Below are 17,411 nucleotides of genomic sequence, written 5' to 3'. Positions count from 1 at the left end.
ATGGAATGTTACTTGGCCTCAGAAAGGATGAATACCCGACTTTTGTATCAACATGGACAGGACAGGAGGAAATTATGCTGAGTGAAATAAGTCAAGCAGAGAGAGTCAATTATGGTTTCACTTACTTGTGGAGCATAAGGAATAACACGGAGGACATTAGGAGGAGGAGAGGAAGTGAGTTGGGTAAATTGGAGGGGGAGACGAAAGGTGAGAGACTGGATTCTGAGAAAAAAACTGAGGATTATGGAGGGGAGAGGGGAGGGGGTTGGGGTGCGCCTGGTGTGGGTATTAAGGAGGGCACGTATTAGATGGAGCACTGGGTGTGGTGCATCAACAATGAATCTTGGAACATGAAAAAAATAAAATAAAATTAAGATGTTAAAAGAAAAAAAAAAAAGATTATCAGCCACAGATCTGGAGCTTCCAAATCAGCAGACAATGCAATGCTGTTTTCTGAAACTGGTACATGTGAGCCTTGGCAAGGTCCAGAGTGAAAAAATATTAGAGACAGGTGACCAACACCCCTTCGTGTGACAGGACATATTCTCTGCACCCTGCTTCACTTGGGATGTCCTTCAAGGAGAGAATGCTAGGGGTACCTTGAATTGAGGTGTTTACCAGGGTATTTCTAACATAAGCAAGACTCGGAAAAGCACAAGAGTGTTTGCATATGGTGTGTTTTGGCCACTGTGCAGTGGGGGAAAATAGGTTAAAATATCACAGGAAATGAAAGAGAAGCTACTCCTGAGATGAAGTTGAATGTGAGAATTTAATTACTAAGAGCAAGAAAAGAGTTGTTCATTTAGGAGTTTCCTAGGAGGTGACCTCATTTCTTTGTCTACTCTCCAGTGGCTGGAATGCTGTTTAAACCAACGGCCAAGAGGAATTTAAAAATTAACTGTACTACAAACTGTTTTGACATACGGGCACCTAAAACAAACACATATTCACACCCACCCTAAGGTCAAAGTTTGCAAAACTAAAAAGATATTTACTGGGAAACAAAATGAATTGTATTCACATTCGGAAAAAAGAGCACTAGGGTGTCACCTTGACATTTCAGAAGTGAAAAGAAGTATTTGCTACTGTTTGATTTTTATTCCTGGGGTCGTCTTTTTGTGATACCTTAGCTAGGAACCAGGAAGTAGAGTTTATCATCCAGAAACTCCTCTCAGGTGAGACAAATGTCCGCAGTTACGGAACTTTGTATTCAAAACAATTTCTTAGCTCAAGATTGAGAGTACAAGGCCCTTGGTTGGAATCCCAACTCTGCTAGGTACTTAGGTGACCCTGGATAATGATTTAACCACTCTAAACCTCAGTTTTGTCATCTTTAAAATAGGGATGATGATGATGATGATGAAGACAGTTAGACACCTACAACATAATTTGTTTACAAAGGGCTTAGCTCCATGCCGGGCACAGGGTAAGCATTCGAATGATTATCATCATTCCTCTAGTCATATTCTGTTTATAAACTAAGAGATTTAGAAGTGTCCCTGTCATTTTCTGGTATGTAAAGATCATACAGAAATAGCTGAAATGTTCTGGCCTGAATAAAGGACACATGGTATCACTTAGAGATGTACTATTCTGAATCTTAATTCTTGATTCTGGTCTCTCAGCTGGGACCACTCTCCTTTTGAAGTAGCTCTCCTGTCTCTTAGCTACCCTTAGTGCCCTCTTTCCAGTGAAAATCTAAAAATACACTAAGTAAACAGAGTACAAGCTATTGGTTTATTTTTAAATTTTCTAGATTCCCTTGGAAACATAACCATCTCCCATCAGCTTATCAGCTCCCTCCGAAGAATACAGTCAGATAGGTTCCATGTGGAACAAACTGAGAATCCCATGACCCAACACCAGTCTCAGCTCATGACTCAATGCAGTGTTTCAGGTCTCAAGTGAAGGAAATTCCAAGGTTCCCACCAGTATGAGTTCTAGAGGCATGGACAAGCTTCTGGAAGAATAAGAAACAGTCCCCCATAGAGCCCATTGGTCCATCACTGATTGCTAAGGTATGTGGTGTTGTAAGAGGGACTGTGCGGCCAAGCACACCGTTTCTTCACGGTTTCCTTTCACGCTGGGGCAATGTCTAGGGGCAAAGGCTACTTCACAATCACAGAGAAAATGGAATAATCCAGTCTGATTGGAGAACGAGGTGGAAAGAGATTCCTAGGTTACTTAAAATGTTTTAAGTTAGAGAAAGAAGGATTTCCTGCCAATGAACAAATACGAATATACTTCACAAGACGAAACTAGGGATATCAAAACTGATTTTTAAAAGGTTCTAGGTGCGCCTGGGTGACACCATTGGTTAAGCGTCCAACTGTTGGTTTTGGCTCAGGGTGTGATCTCGGGGTTGTAGGATTGGGCCGGCATGGTGGCTCCATGCTCCGTGCAGAGTCTGCTTCGTATACGTGCTGCCGAAACGAGCACGCAGAGTCTGCTTCGGATTTTCTCTCTCTCTCCCTCTGCCCCATCTGCTCGTACTCTCTCACTCTGTCTCTCAAAGGGATAAATAAATTTTTAAAAAATTAAAAAAAAAGGTTCTAAATAAAGTATTAACAAATAGAATCTAGGAGTAGATTTAAACAGCAATACACCATGACTATGAGTGTGTATTCCAATCATGCAAAGGTAGCTAAATATTAGGAAATCTAAGTTAATATTGACCAAAGAGGGGGAAAGCACATGATTTTATGGTAGAAATCAATAATTCTTAACACTTAGTGTCCACTCCTGATAAATGCTCTTTGTGAAATGGGGTTCAGTGAATGACTTTCTTAATAGCAAGGCATATCTTTTTTTTTTTTTTTTTCTGGACACAAAGATAGAGAGTACAAGTAGGCAGAGCAGCAGGCAGAGGGAGAGGGAGAAGCAGGCTCTCCGCTGAGCAGGGAGCCTGATGTGGGGCTCGATCCCAGGACCCTGCGGTCACCACCCAAGCCAAAGGCAGGCAGCAGCTTAAATGACTGAGCCACCCAGGCACCCCCACCTTTTTAAAGACTTTGTTTATTTATTTATTTGCCAGATAGAGCACAAGTAGAGGGAGAGGCAGACAGAGGGAGAAGCAGACTCTCCTAAGCAGGGAGCCCAATATGGGGCTCAATCCCAGGATCCTGAGATCATGACCTGAGCTGAAGGGAGACACTTAACCCAGGCATCCCTATCAAGGCATATATATTTTTTTTAAGATTTTATTTATTTATTTGAGAGAGAATGAGAGAGAGCAAGCATGAGAGAGGGAAGGTCAGAGGGAGAAGCAGACCCCCTGCTGAGTAGGGAGCCTAATGCAGGACTCAGCCCTGGGACTCCAGGATCATGACCTGAGCCAAAGGCTGCCACTCAACCAACTAAGCCAACTAGGCACTCTCAAGACATATCTTAAACCAAAAGTCAATATCATCCTTGGTGATAATGTCTATGACATTGTTCTTATGTGACAGATACTCCAATTAGACAAGAGAACAAAATAAGAAGTTTAAATATAGAAATAAGGAAGATAAATTATCATTATTTACAGATAATACAAAGTCTAAGATTCAGCAGATAATTATTGAAAAGTCAGAAAAGTTCTCATGATGTATTAACATTCAAAACCCACAAGTTTCACATAACCCCAAATCAGTCCATTTGTAAAAATACAAAAGCATGAAATCACACAAATAAATTTGAATTATATGAAAAAGCAGAAAATTCCCAAGAAATGTAAAATAATAGGTAACTAAGTGAAAAGGTATATGCTATGGATAAATCTTCAGTATGGTTGTAAAAACATAAATTCTTCCAAAATAATCCAGGAAATTCTTTTATTTCTGGTCAAAATCCCAACATTATATTTGTGGGAGGGAGCATTTTAAAAAGTATCCCAACTGCAGAGTAAAAAGGTGATATTCAAATCTGTGATTGGGAAAAGATAAACACATAAATAATTGTGCTATTATCACTGCGATGAATAGTAGGAGAGATAAACACAGGTTTGGTGAGGAATATTTTAAATAAAATGTAAGCTCTTGTTTCACTCATTACTCAGAGTAAATTCCAAATACAACAAATATTTTAAAGTAAAAACTAAAATTACGTAAGACCTAGAAGAAAGACTCTACAAGTACTTCTATAATCTTGGGTGGAAGGTCTTTCTGAGCACATCATGAAAACCGGCAATCACAAAAGATTGATAACCTCGACTGTGAACAACGAGAACTTTCCAATAGCCAAACAAACAAAAGCTTATAAATGAAGCTGAAAGACAAAGGAATAATGTGGGAAAATATGTGTAGTACAGATGACAGGCAATCTGCTGCTACTCTAACAAAAAGAGCTGGGCAATTAAGAATAAATCATCCCTCCTTCCAAGTTAAAAAAAAAAGAAAGAACAGTAGGTTCATCAAAAGAAATAAAGCAAAAATAGTAATCCAAAAAGATACATACACCCCATGCTGATAGTGGCATTATTTACAATAGTCAAGATATGGAAGTAGCCCGAGTTCACCCATAGATGAATGGATAAAGAAGATGTAGGGTATTTCTACATAGAATATTACTCAGCCATGAAAAAGGAATGAACTCTTGCCATTTGCAATGACATGGCTGGAGCTATAGGGTATTCTGTTAAGCAAAATAAGTCAGAAAAAGACAAATACCACATGATTTCACTCATATGTGGAATTTAAGAGACAAAGTGAACAAAGAAAAAAGACAAACAGCAAAAAATATAGTTTCTAGCCGATATAATTTTTTCTTCTGACTCTACTGACCTCTGAAGAAAAAGGGAGGAAGTATGACCAGCGGCAGTTCCTACCATCACTCCTACCAGGATTCTTCTAGTGCCCTTCACACGCACATCCCCCCACATATGCACACATGCAACACACCATACATACACACACACCCCACATATATATGTTCACATGCAACACACACACACACGTACCACCTTGGGCAGTTTACTGAGGAATCACTCCTGTGTCCTTGTAGCCTGTTCCTTTCTTGTGTACTGCTCAGCTCTGTCTAAGTTTTATGTTCTTTCTAAATCTAGAATACTGCCCAGGGATGTGGTCGAGGAGGGGGCAGTTCTGCCTGCCCTCCACAGTGGAATCAGTACATAGAGAAGCATGCATGGCTGCCTATTTCCTGGTTCAAGTCATGGGAAGGGCTCTCTTCCCCTTGAACAAGAGCTCTGTGTTTGTGAAACAAAGCCAGAGTGTGCAATGAGCTGATTCCGCCATGAGGTTGTCGGTCTGCGTCTTTGATGCTGCTAGGAAATCCCCTTCCTTCCCCAGTTTTGTCCGTCTTCACGGGTGATTTAGCAAGAGAGTCTGATTATGACTGACTGCACTGTAGGTCACTGTGAAGCATAAACTGTCACACAACGACTTGTCTATTCACGGTGACAAAAATTCCACAGAATCTATATAATCACACAACACGGTCCCTGTGTTTACAGTGAGGAGGCCAACACTGACTCCAGTGCATGGTTGCTCAAAATACCGTTGGAGTCTCTCTTCCGGGCTTGCCATCAGAGCCCACAGCACGTTGGTTTTGGTATTCTGAATGCATAAGTGAAATCCTTTTTAGACTGTATCTGATTTTTGGAAATAGGTAAAAGCCATTTGCCACATTCTCCAACTTATAAAAAGAATATGCAACTGGTTAAGTTTCAATGATGTTTATCTTATATGTACATAGGACGTTCTCATCCTATATAGAGGCACACAGAGACAGAGAAAGTTATAAGGTAGCAAAACTAGTTGATGCTCTGTGATAGGTCATTAACACATTCTGGAGGCAACTCCCAAAGGGAAATTCTAAAGACTCTTTTAAACACTAATTGCATCACAAGTGACTAATCTGATTTGTTTTGGGGAAAACCATAAACATCTGGTTTGCTTTTGGGGAAAAGTCACATGAAAGTCACAATTTGTCTAGCTGATGCTTTCTTCTTTCTAACTGTTATTTGGATAGGCTTAATAAGCAAACCCTCCCCTTCCTCTACCTACCTCCCTGCACCCTCCAACACCAGCCAATCCAGTGCTCCATTACCTCCCCCATGTTTTCTTTCATAATGTCTCCCTCACATTGGACCCTCCTCTCCAGTTCCTCCTTTGTGATCTTTAACATCTCTCTTACTGAAATGTCAGCACTCTGTTCACATTCTTATACCCCTGTCCTCGTTACTGGAATTTCCCCCCTGGTCTTCTCTGCCTGACAAAACCCTCCCAATCCTCCAAGGTCCAGCCCCAAATCCACCCAACGAATGGACTTGCTGGCCCCCTGCTTTGCTCCCCATCATTCTGCTTGTCACTCTGATCCACTGTGTAGTGTTGGAACTCCATCCCCGGTGGCACGCAGTCAGATATCTGCTGGGTGTTGTGAAATGAAGGTTGGATTGATCTCTCAATCACAGGGGAAATTCAGGGCCAAAATGAAAAGGGAGAAAAAAAATCAGTTTGTTTCAGTTGGGCTAACATCCAATTTGCTGGGAATGAATGATAAATTAACAACAGATGGGACTGAATTTTACACTTCCAGTCTCATTCCTTTGAAACTCTACGGGGAAGCTTCCCGGGCACACTCCATATGGGGGACACACATCAAGCCCTCCTTTGGGTTGAAGAAATAGGACTCAGAGAGATATGATCAACTGAAAGCCATCAATTAGGGAAGACTAGCGGTAGGCAAAATAATAATAATAATATCTGGGAATAGAGAGGTTGAAGACACACACTGTGTGAGCCAGGATGACAATCACAGCTCACCTTTAGATAGGGAAAACACTGGTCAGCTGTCTGATGGTCACCCAGCTCCCAACTCCAATGTTCTCAGGTTTTTCGTGGGTTGCTCCATTGTCGGTACTGCAGGAAAAACTAAAATACAGGTATGACTTCCAGAGAAAAACATCGGTAGACTTGTTGGGCATTGTCTGATCATTTTTCCCCTTGTGGGAAGAGCTTACAGTTTTTCTTACTGATGGATAAGACTTTCACGTAGCAGGCCTCTTCAGTCTTTTATTAACCATGCTTATTGCAAACAGGTTTTCCCCAAATGGTTAGACACTTATTCCCACCCTTCCCTAATAATCCATCCTTCCCCAGTAATTTGAAACACCCCCCAAGCTTTATACTCAGCAGGGAGGACTGCCAATAACGCACAGCTCCGAATGTCTCACAGGCTGTAAAGGTGGGCTCACGGGTGGACCCAGAACATTCCAAACCAATCGGACAATGACATTGGGAAACCAGCAGTTAAAAATCAACTGACCAAACAAACAAAAACCTGTGGTGATTCAATAAGTTTATTCCTAGGAATCATCATCATCATCTATACACTTAAGAGTCTTAGAGTATGTGGCCTATTTGGAGCATTTCCAAAAATATAGTAAGATGGACTAACTTAAGCTATGGTTTCTTTCACTGTGCATCAAACCTCATCCCTTTGAGTTACAGTTTAAAAAAAAAAAAGTTCCCTTTCGCTATAAGCATTCACTCTAAATCCTATAAAAATAAATGTAAACAACTCTAATGACCTATCACCACCCTCTGAGTGGTGTTCCCAAGGAGCCTCCTCGGGATTAGGTGGGAATTCCCCGAGCTCAGAGAGTTTTGGAGGCTCCCTGCTGAAACGCGTGCATGTGGGTATAGCTGGTCACCCTCCGCTTCAGACTTGAGTCTCGGACTCTCATTTCACTCAGAATGTATCTGCTCAAAATAAATTCTTTTTCCTGTTGCTCAGTTCAAGCGACCTATTTTACTTCTGGTTTATCAGCAGGCAGCATGGTGGTTGACCAAGCAAGCAATTATGCAAAGCAGAAGTCCTACAGCAAGAAAAGTCCATTTGGAAACTTTGTCAGTTTCCTAAAATGCAGGTTAACTTGCAGTGGCAGCTGAGAGGTTCTGTGAATCCTGTGTTCTTGGGAAACTGGTGAAGTCCCAGGGATTAAGGGCAATGACCTGGGTGACCAGCTGAGGAAAGCTGCATGGGGAACGAAGGGCCAGGTGGCAACCCACCTGCAGGCAGAGGTCGAGGACGGTGAGCTGCCCGGTCAACCTTAGAAAGTTAAGTGTGCAGTACGATCAATACAGACCACACTCCAGGCCACCCCCCCAAAGCTGTCCGTCAACTCCCCAAGGCTGCTCGGCTTCATGCATCCTTCCAGGAAGGCAGGCTGCCTGTTTCCCTCCAGAAATGGGTCACTTCTTTTGATTTCAGTTATAAGTCCTGATCTGTCTGTGCTTGACCCTCACTGAGGCACACCTGCTCTCCCAGCTGTCTCTCCTCTGTGGATTCCAGCTCTGCACCTAACTCCAGCCCCATCCCAGTGGCCTCTCCATGAGGCCTGCAGGGGTCAGCAGCAGCAGCCTGCAGGTAGAGGGAGAGGAAGCCAGAGACATGGCTGCAGAAATGAGGGGAAAGGGAGGAAAGCCACTGACACCAGAGGTGTGTTACAGCTGGAGACGGTAGTCTTGTGAGATCAGTCTGGGGGTTGGTCCTTTTGCCTTTGTGGAGTTCCTTCAGTCACCATTTAATCCAGCACATTGTTTCAGATGCACCAAACTCAGACTGAGAGACCAGATGGCTATGCGTTCATTTTCCAGGAGAAATCCAGTAAGAATGTTGGTGAACACGGATCACAGGCAGCCAGGTCAGACTCAGCTGCTTTGCACTCTTGGCAGCAAGCTGGTGACAGGCTGGATTCTTGGAGCCTGACAGCCCCGTGTGCCATCTCCTATGCACACTGTGGACAGTTACATCCTCTGGCCCGGGACCGGGACATAGCTTTCCTTGTTCAGCTCAGGACTTGCTCTGCCCAGCCACTGCCCCTTCCTGGGCTCTGTGATAACAATGCCTCTGTCCTGGGCACTGCCCTTTTTCAACTAGAAGGCAACACGTTGGAGAGCCTCCCCGTGTCCCTGACCATCACCAGCATAGCAGAGTCCCTGCCAGCCATGAGGGCCCTGGTTTCACCTGGTGCTCATCCCTGTGAGATCCCAAGCCACAGCGTTCACCCCCCAAAATGCCAAGTTCCCTTAGCACTTGGAACTCAGGCCTCTTTCAAGTTCTTGGGTCCACTCTTCACCGTAAGTCATGGCTGGAGGCTGAGAGTTGTGACTGCTTTCCCCTCAGCTATAGGCACCTCCTACCAAGTCCTTGGCCAGGGAGGGTCCGGGTGGAGTGGGGGATGACCTCTGTGCTCTCCAGCTCTGATCCAGGGAGCTCTCTCCACCCTCTGGAAGCCCTGAGTCTGGTCAATGTTGCCTTACCTTGTCCAGCCCACCAAGTCTTGGGATGGCCACCTCCAGGGACCATAGGAGAGCACTAACCCTCCAGGGCCATACACTACTTCTCTCAAGCTTGGCAGAGATAGACATTTTCAGGCCAAGTTCACAGACCTCGAATCCTGCTAACCCAAAGGCTAGGATATAGGACACAGGCCTATGCACCCAGGGAAATGGTACGCTTTCCCTCCCCCAAATCTCTGTGCCTCACTCAAGTGAATATCATTCAGTCAAAAATGAGAAAGCAGCCTTACAGACCCAGCTGCCTTTCTAAAATCTCTGGGTTGTTGGTTATTTTTACTCCCAGCGGCCCTGGCACCTCTCCCTAGAGAGAACAGAATTTTGCCCTAGGTTTTTTTTTGTTTTAAAGATTTTATTTATTTATTTATTTATTTATTTATTTATTTGTCAGAGAGAGAGAGCACACGCACAAGCAGGCAGAGTGGCAGGCAGAGAGAGAAGCAGACTCACTGCTGAGGGACTCAATCCTAGGACCCTGGGATCATGACCTGAGCCAAAGGCAGCGGCTTAAGCAACTGAGCCACTCAGGAGTCCCGCCCTACGGTTTTGTTATAAAGTCAAAATAGCCCCATCAGAAGGACCCAGTAAATACTGTGGTGAAGTTTAAAGTTCACAACTGAGTTTGTTTTTTCTTTAGCAACTTGTCCTGGCAGAATTCTAAGATGGCCTGCAATCCCTGCCCCCTAGTGTCCACAGCCTACATAACCTTCCCCTCTCCCAACCCCACCCGCACGCCCACACCCCTCCTGCTCTGGGCCTCATCCTCCTGGTGGGACTTTCTTCTAATGACAGAATAGAGCCAAGATGAAAGGATTTTGCAAATGTAATTAAGGTTCCCAACTGGTTGATTTTTAGATAGTTAAAAGGGAGAGAGACTGTCCTGGGTGGGCCTGACTTAGATGAAAGTCCTTTCGAAGAGGGACTCTGTCCTCCCAGCCGTCCTAGATTGTCCTTGCCGGCTTGGAGAATCAGGCAGTTGTGTTCAGGAAGCCCACGAGGCAGACGACTGCAGTATGAACTGTAGGTGGCATCTAGGACCTGAGCCACCAGCCATGAGCTAGCAAAATGTGGGGACCCTCTGCCATACAACCACAAGGAAATGAACACTGCCAACCATCTAAATAAGCATGGAAGAGAAATTTTCCTCAGTCGAACCTCCAGATGAAAATGCGCCTTGAGAAGCAATGGGTGTGGTGCAAAAACAATGAATACTGTTATGCTGAAAAGAAATTAAAAGAAAAAAAAAAAGAAAAGAAAATGCGCCTTGACTGCAGACTTGACTGTGGTACCCCGAGCAGAGAATCCAACTAGACTATACCTGGATCCTGACCCATAGAAAGTGTGGCAGGATAATGTGGACTGTTTGAAGCCCCTACATTTGTGGTCATTTGTTGCTTAGCAAATAGAAAACTAATACATGGCTACAAGCATATGTAGTCTTTGCTATACTTCTCTTACAGATAGTTCATGTTCTAGTTTCTGGTTGTCCCCCAAAATCACATGCCCAGAGATTCCCAAAAAACTTTTAAGAAAAATCACTCGATCACTACTGTGCAACAAGGAAAAATACACTCAGTAAGATTGGTGAAATTTTCAGAAGGCCAAATATATATAAAGTTGAAGTTAACGGCTGGTAACAGAATTATGGAGGAAAATATTTTTTTAATTTAATTTTTTAAACAGATTTTATTTATTTATTTGACAGAGAGATCACAAGTAGGCAGAGAGGCAGGCAGAGAGAGAAAGGAGGAAGCAGGCTCCCTGCCAAGCAGAAAGCCCGCTGTGGGGCTCGATCCCAGGACCCTGAGATCATGACCTGAGCCGAAGGCAGAGGCTTAACCCGCTGAGCCACCCAGGGGCCCTGGAGGAAAATATTTTTGTTTAAAATAGCACCTTTTGTTTAAAATAGCCACTTGGGTGGCTTGGTTGGTTCGGACCAACTCTTGATTTTGGCTCCAGTCATGATCTCAGGGTCGTGAGATTGAGCTACACATTGGGTTCCATGCTCAGCAGGGAGTCTGTTTGAGGATTCGCTCTCTCCCTGTTCCTTTGCCCCTCCCCTGACACAGTCTCTCTGAAATAAATAAATAAATCTTAAAAAAGAAATAAAATAATACTTTGGTAACAGCAACAACAACAAAAACTTTGGTAAACTATTTGGGTAAAGGTGGATGCTTAGAGCATAGATTAGCAAAAAAAAAAAAAGGACATAGCTATATTGCTCTGTATTTCAGGAATTTAGGAAGTCTGATAAAGAACGAAGATGGGAAGGGAAGAGAACCTTGAAGAACAAGGATAACTAATAACCCATTTGTAATTTGCATGTCTAAAATATAATACTCTCCGTAGTGGGCAGAATAAGGGTCACCAAAGATGCCCATGCACCAGAAGCTATAGCTATGTTCTCTTCCACAGCAAAGGAAACATTCTAGATGTGATTACAAAACTTGAGGTAGGGAGATTATCCTGGATTTTCCAGGAAGGCCCAAGGTAATCACAAGGATCCTTACAAGTGAAAGATAGGGTGGGCAGCCAGTCAGAGTCAGAGAGTGATGTGAGGATGCCACACGGTCGGCTTTGAAGATGAAGGAAAGCCCACAGCTACAGATGTGGGTGGCCTCTAGGAGCTGGAAAAGGCAAAGAAATGTGTTCTTCCAAGAGCTTGCAGAAGCATCACAGTACTGCCCCTATGCTATCAGCCCAGAGAGACTCACAACAGACATGGGGAACTATAAACTAATAAATGTGTGTGGTTGTTAACCACCAGCTTCCTGGTGGTTGGTCATGGCACCAACTGGAAAGTGATCCACCCTCTAAATGACTTCAAACATCTGCAGTCCTCAGTGAGACTCTGAGTGGAAGCCATGGAAAGGAGCCAAGATCTACAGGTGTGTCAGTGGGGGCGGAACAGGGACCCCACACAGGAGAGTGAGACGATCAGCCCACTGATCCAGTTCAGAAGAAACAGAGACTCGATGCTAGATTTGATCCCAGGGATGTAACACGGGCACCTCTTCTCCTGCGTAGAATTTTCAGAAATTGTAAAAGACAGCACAGGATGCGCTATCAATTTTGGAAGAAGAAGTTAAACCAGTCCTACCCAAATCTGCAGTGTCTTGGATTAGGTTGAGGAGGAAGCCACACTGTCATAACCTGTCTCCGTCAGGTTTTGATTCAACACATGTGTAACTAGAAATGAAAAAGAACACTTTTTCTTATGAAACTTTATTTTTATGTTGTTGAGTAGTAATATACTCACATTTTAAAAACCAAAACAAAATGAGAAAATAAACACTCAAAAGACTCCCCCTCGCCCTGTCCACCCCACCTCATTCTCCGTTGCTCTCTTTGTAACCATTTGCTTTAATTCATTATTATTCCAGTGTTTCTTTATGAGACTGAATACATATTTTCATTCTCCCTCTGTCTTACACATGAGATGGAATACCATATACACAAAACATCTTAGAAATCTCTCCATGTCAGTGCACAGTGTTCCTCTTTGTTCCTTTTTCATGACTGCATGCTATTCCACTGTGTTACGAGGACATATCATAGTTCATTTAACTGGTTTCCCCCTGAGAGGCATGGGGGTTGTTTCTCAGCTTTTGCAGTGATAAACGATATCATAGTGAATAACTCTGTACCTGCGTCATTCTGAAAGTGTGCAGGAAAGCCCATAGGAAGTGGGGACTGACGGCGCTGTGGGACAAAGGCACCTGGACAAAGGCAATGTAAGTGTTGTCAGGTTCTCTTCCCTTCCTCAGAGGTCATACCATCCTGTACCCTCACTAACAGTGTTTGAGTGCCTGCTTTCCCACAGCCTCAAAAGAGTATGTTGTTAAAATTTTGGATTTCCCTCAGATTGATAGGTGAGAAAAGATATCTTACTAATTTGCAATTTTCTTAGAAGAGAGGTTGAGCTGGGGTGCCTGGGTGGCTCAGTGGGTTAAACCTCTGCCTTTAGCTCAGGTCATGATCTCAGGGTCCTGGGATCGGGCCTCGCATTGGGCTCTCTGCTTAGCAGGGAGCCTGGTTCCTCCTCTCTATCTGCCTGCCCCTCTCCCTACTTGTGATCTCTCTCTCTCTCTCTCTCTCTGTGTTGAATAAATAAATAAAATCTTTTCAAAAAAAAAAGTGAGCTTGAGCATCTTTTTAAAAAAATATTTAAGGGCCATTTGCATTTCTTTTTCTGTGAGTTATATTTTCATAGCTGTTGACCCCTAACTGTTCTTTTTGTTTTGACCAAAGTTCCAAAACCCTGAAAATAATAGGTGGCAAGTACTTCCATATTCTAAAATTTTCCCATATCCCTTTTTCCATAGTCTTGTGACCCTTAGCTCAATAACCAGGATATAAAGTGATTTAAATGGAAAAGGTCAAAATAAAGGTGTTCTTTCGAGAAAGCCACTGGTGTGCTGAGCATTTTCTAGCCCCCCACCACAGTGGCAGGGAGGGAAGGGACCTTCCTCGGGGCAAGCCTGGAAAGAGAAAGTTCAAGGGAGCCCCACGTTTAGAGAATCTGATTTGCGTACCCTAAAGCTTTGGAAGACACACTGGCCTGGTAACTGATTCCAAGGATAAGAAACTCAAGGGTCAAGAAGCTGAGGCTGTCAAGCCAGACAGCAGGACAAAAAAGTGGACACCACCCTGGGAGTGAGCTACACGTTCACTAATGGGAGGACACGGGGTCAAACGAGGAAGAAAACTGGTCTGTGGCTGGAGTCAGCTGTGAGAGCAGACAGACCTCCATTTGGCATGGCAAGGATCTGTGAGTCTCCACAAGTCCAGCAGATACCTTGGAAAGTAATCATAATGGAGGAGCCACCTTGATGTGACTTCTCCTGAAAAAGGAAAGACTTCCAGGGCAAGAGAACCCCAGTAATGCCGGCAGTGAGAGTGGGTGGGATGCACTTAAAGGGGCAGGAGCTGCGGTAGCGACATAGTGTCCAGGATAACAAAATATAAAATCCCTAGACATACCTAAAAATAAGCATAAACTACCTTGTAAGTTAAAAAACTAGAGTACTCTAGAGAGGGACATACAAAAATTAGATGGAGATATATACTATGCTGTGGGATGGGGGCACTCTTTATTTAACACATCTCCCTCCCCCTCAAAAAATGTGAAGATTTGAAGGGGGAGACACTGACCAAATAATTCTTTCGTTTATGTACAATAAAGATGTATCCATGAATAAATATATAATAAAAGCTGAGAATAATCTGAGAATTCACAGAAAGAGTGGTAACTTACTTTTACTTGGTATGAAAAAACCCTATTTAAAAGTTTTAGCAGGTGGGGGGGGCGCCTGGGTGGCTCAGTGGGTTAAAGCCTCTGCCTTCAGCTCAGGTCATGATTTCAGGGTTCTGGGATCGAGTCCTGCATGGGGCTCTCTGCTCAGCGGGGAGCCTGCTTCCCCCACCCCCTTGCCTCTCTGCCTACTTGTGATCTCTGTCTGGCAAATAAATAAATAAAATCTCAAAAAAAAAAAAGTTCTAGCAGGTGGTATTGGCACAGAAATAGATCAGCAGAACAAAGAGGAATGTTCTATGATTCAGTATATAATTCAAATCACTGAAGGAAAAGTCAATGAATATTAATAGGACAAATGGCTAAACCATTTAACAACTTAATAATAAAAGATTCACCCCCCCAACCTCACTCCTTATACTAAAATAAATTTCAGATGGATTAAAGATTTAAATGGTTTTTTTTTCCGTTAAACTGCTGAATTAGATTTATTACCTTGAGATTGGAAGGTCCCTCTTAGCATCGCACCAAAGGCAAAATATATCAGGAAAACATTGATAAATTTGACTATACAAACGTAAAGTTTTTGTGTGGTAATGCTCGACATAAACAAGGTCAAAAGGGAGATGATAAACTAGAAAATTTGTTTACAAAATATATGATAGCCAGGGAAAAAAATTATTATGATACAAAGAGCTTTTCATATCAATAAAACACAAGCCCGGTACTTAAGAAAAAAAGGCAATTCACCAAGACAGAATTACAAATGACCAATCCACATGCAGAATGCAAGTAAAACACCAGCGAGTCATCATTTTTCCCCATCAGATTAATCAAACTGAAACACATCAATAGTGCTCAGCGGTGTTGAGGCTTTTGGTTGGTGAGAATGTCAACTGGTATAAACTTTCCGTTGAGATTCCTCTGACAATATGTAGTAAACACAAAATGTCTATCAGTTTCAATTTCACTCCTAGGAACGTAGCCTAAATGATAATTACATACAATTATATGAACTGTATAAGGTTGGGAAAACATGGTAAGTGCACCACGCGCAGAAGATTATTGGCTAAAGAAGCTATGGCACAAACTTTTTACTATCGACATAAAATAATAAATAAATAAATGTGCCCGGGAAGAAAAGACGCAATCGTTTATAAAACAACATGTATAGTTGGACCCCATTTTGGTAACCCTGCATTGTGCCCAGAAAGTATGGATATGGGTACATGTGCATACATACGCTTCACCAAAATGATTCATTCATTCTTTTTCTCTCTCAATCAGCATACTGTTTTGTTTTGTTTTACTTTTTTGCTGCAGTGTATCACCTGTGCACAAACCTGGGGGCAGAAAAAGCCACACCCTCTTTCCTCTCCCAAATCAAGCACTTCAGTTCAAGGATAACAGTTGTGGCAGGTGAGAGGCCCCAACACACTGGTTGATTGACTACTACTACTGATACCGTTTTTTCTCTTAAATGCGTAGAATGGAAAAATAGGCGGCTTAAAAAAATCCAAATATGAGATCAGCAATAAAAAGGGAGCACTGAGGGGCGCCTGTGTGGCTCAGTGGGTTAAGCCTCTGCCTTCAGCTCAGGTCTTGATCTCAGGGTCCTGGGATCGAGCCCCACATCGGGCTCTCTGCTCAGCAGGGAGCCTGCTTCCTCCTCTCTCTCTGCCTGCCTATCTGCCTACTTGTGATCTCTATCAAGTAAAATAAATTAAAAAAAAAAGGAGCACAGAGAATTCTTTTTTACTTCCTTTAAAATCAATTTAAATATTAACTTGATTCCAAGCTAATGTGGAATTGTAAGATAATCACGTCTGCTCTGGTCTCGGTTAGGTGCCCAGCTACGTCTTGAGTCAGAGACAGACTTTCACCAGTTTCCCCTAATTAACCTCCATCTGTCTGGTGGTTTGTGTTTCCTTCCAGAAGTGATGTTGGGGGGGGGGGGGGGCGATACCTTATAGTGAAAAAAGATAGATATAAAAAGCCCTATGTTACAGCAGTTAAGGACAATGGTTTAAAACACACACACACACACACACACACACACACACTCACTCACTCACTCACTCACACAAAGACCTGACTTTCCCCAAAACCAAAAGCACTGTTCAAAGGTTAGCTCAAGGCCTGTCCAACTCCGGGAATGAGGACTAGACTTGCAGTTGGAAAATCTGACCACACAGTTCAGGTCATATAATTGTCTGAACCCATTTCTCCATTCCAAAGTGGGGCAAATGATAATCCTTGACCTTCCCACCATACACAACTGTCGTGAGGAGGGAGTGGAAGAATGTGCATAAACAAAAACTCCAGTGGAGAGAAATCAAGGTTACGGGCGTGCACACCCACAGATCAGCCAGGGAACAGTCTGCTCCCTAGGGGGGCAACCCCCAGTTTTGATTCCTCATCTAGAAGGGAGCTCCCAGCTGGGCCTCAGTGCTCACCCGGACACGCTGTCCCCAAGACGGTCACTAAGGGAGAGATCCTTCCTCCACCCCCGGCTTGGACCTAGCCTTATTTAGTGGCCCTCAAACCCAACTCCGAGTGCTGCCCAGCCAGTCCTTCCACAAACAGACCCTGCGTTCTCCCAGGAAGACCCACCTTCGCTTTCCTGAGATGCCCTCCCCGCCTTATCCATGCATCTGCTTGGGAAAAAATAAACAGTCTTGTGGCAAAGCCACCAGGCGAATTTAGAGAACTTCTGGCGGCCCTCACCTCACGTTTATGAGAAAACGGTTAGAACTGTGGAAAGATAGTACATCTTCTGGCCAACGCTCAGGCCCTGCTTTGGTTAAGCAACACTGCTGAGCAACCCGGGGCTGTCTTTGGGAACGTTCAAAGGCAGT

Source organism: Meles meles, chromosome 11, assembly GCF_922984935.1.
Source record: "Meles meles chromosome 11, mMelMel3.1 paternal haplotype, whole genome shotgun sequence".
In the NCBI taxonomy this organism is placed as follows: Eukaryota; Metazoa; Chordata; class Mammalia; order Carnivora; family Mustelidae; genus Meles; species Meles meles.
Note: the sequence above shows the minus strand (reverse complement) of the source record.